The sequence below is a fragment of the Penaeus japonicus genome, unplaced genomic scaffold (genome assembly GCF_977035675.1).
Source record: "Penaeus japonicus unplaced genomic scaffold, GWHDUDI00000001_assembly GWHDUDI00000042, whole genome shotgun sequence".
Lineage (NCBI taxonomy): Eukaryota > Metazoa > Arthropoda > Malacostraca > Decapoda > Penaeidae > Penaeus > Penaeus japonicus.
This window is the reverse complement of record NW_028234444.1, coordinates 2,948,218-2,950,780: the sequence shown is the minus strand read 5'-3', so window position 1 is coordinate 2,950,780 and position 2,563 is coordinate 2,948,218.

The window sequence follows — 2,563 nt, the reverse complement described above, 5'->3', positions numbered from 1 at the left end:
GTAAGGCACCTTCTTACCGCCGAACCTGCCTAGTGCGAGGGACGGTAAGTCAATGCCCACCCCCCAAGCGAATACGGGAGCTCACAAGGAGACTCCCGTAGGCTCAGGAAAGTCACACCAGAAAAATAGAAAAAATTCAGGGGGAGAGAAAAGTTGCGCCCGAAGGACGCCCCAGGCTACTGGGCCTCCCTACCCAGGGGTCACAGCCCGTAAGGGCTACCCTGGAGTAGAAGAGAGCTGCGGGTCTGGGGTGGGGGCTGACTACTCTACTGTAGTCTCGTGTCACCTATAAAAATACAGAGCACTGAAGGTGCAGCCAAAGCACAAGGTGCAAAAAAGTCTGAAAAATCAGTGTTTACTCTACTTTGTTTACTTTACTCAACTCAGAAACAACAATGTCGAGCGTGACAAGAGGCCCTGATAAACAGGGTAGCTCCAGCGGCACAAGACTTATAGTTTGTTGCTGCTAAGTTTTCACCGAGGTGTTGACAGGGCAAAGTTTCATTCACGAGTGTGCTGTCATTAGTTCTGGTGACAAAATTTGTTATATGATTATAATCTAGCACTGAGAGGGTTGCTTTCAGTTTACTGATGACTTGATTTTCTAGGTTCTTTTTCTTTGTCACTTCATCTGTTTTACTCTTTATTTCTATGTCTAAAAGCTGTTCTTGGAATTCTCTATATATTTTCTTAGTGGAACGATCTAATTTCCAAATCTTAATTTTCAGGAACTTGGGCACTAACTTGTTAAGTTTGCACTCTTTGAGAAATTGTAAATCAAGTAAACTTTTTCTAAGCTTGAGATGATTCTTCTCATAATCCCTGAATAGACGTACCACAGACTCTCCATATCTTCTTAATACTTGTACAATTGATCTTCCAGCTGGGAAGCGGGCCTTAATAAGGAAGTTAACAGCCAGGGCAGCAGGGAACATTATTTATTTCAAACGTTTCGAGTATTACAATACTCATCATCAGTGACTGTAATATACATAGAAATAAAGAGTAAAACAGATGAAGTGACAAAGAAAAAGAACCTAGAAAATCAAGTCATCAGTAAACTGAAAGCAATCCTCTCAGTGCTAGATTATAATCATATAACAAATTTTGTCACCAGAACTAATGACAAAAAGTTAAGTGATGTGAAATTTAAGCATGAAAACAAATTGTTTCAGTTAGGTGTGGACAACTTACATGACACTGTGAATCCGGAAAAAGTAGTGTATAATCTATCTAATTTTCCCTTATCTCCTGCTCTCAAAAAGGTTTTAGCTAAAGGTTTGAAATATGCTATTACTCCTCATAAATTACACCTGCCTAAATTTCTTCTACAGTTTGAAAAGCTTTTCAAAGCCCTTGACAAACATGACATTTTGAATAAGGATTCTCATACAAGTCAAAATGTAAAATCTACCATTAGAAACTTAGCCTTCTCACATTACTACAGTTTCAATTGCAACAAAACAGAATATGGTTTAAAGAAAGAAGAGGTCAAACTTTTGAAGGGTTTAGGAAACAATAAAGACATTATTGTTACTAAACCAGACAAAGGCCAAGGTGTTGTGCTTTTAAACAGGCAGAATTACATAGACAAAATGTTGAACATCTTATCTGACCCTGCTAGATTTACTTTAGTCAATGAGGATCCTCTAAAAATCATTATCAGGAAGGAAGACAAATTAAATAGAGTATTAACAGAATTAAAGAAGCAAGATGTAATTGATCAATATACTTATTCAACCTTACATGCTTCAGGCTCTAAACCAGGTGTAATTTATGGCTTGCCCAAGATCCACAAGGAGAATACTCCTCTTAGACCTATTCTGTCAGCCATAGGAACAGTGAATTACAATATTGCAAAATTTCTTGTGCCCAAACTAAAGTGTTTAACAACCAATGTACATACTATACATGATACTTTTTCTTTTGTAAATACTATTTCTAACATTCCTAATGCTGATCAATATTTCATGGCCAGTCTTGATGTGACCAATTTGTTCACAAACGTTCCATTGCAAGAAACTTCCAATATAATTTTAGAAGCATTATTCAATAATGATTCCACAGTACATGGTATCAACAAAAGACAGTTTAAGAACCTATTAGACATTGCAACAAAGGACATTCTCTTCATGTTTAATGATCAAACTTTTAAACAAATTGATGGGGTAGCTATGGGTAGCCCTTTAGGCCCAACCTTAGCTAATATTTTTATGTCTCATTTTGAAGAAATCTGGCTAAGAGAATGTCCTTCTGAATTCAAGCCAGCTTTCTATTACAGATATGTTGATGATACATTTCTCCTATTTACCTCCAAAGAACAAGTTACCAAATTTCATGAATATTTCAATTCAAAACATGATAGCATTAAATTTACAGTTGAAATAGAAAGGGAAGGACACATTCCTTTCTTAGATATAGACATTAAAAGATACAATGGAACTTTTGTTACTTCAGTTTATAGGAAGCCCACTTATACTGGTCTTACTACACAGTATGACAGCCTCATTCCCCAAAGATACAAAACAAATCTAGTCCAAACTCTAGTCATGAGAGCATATAA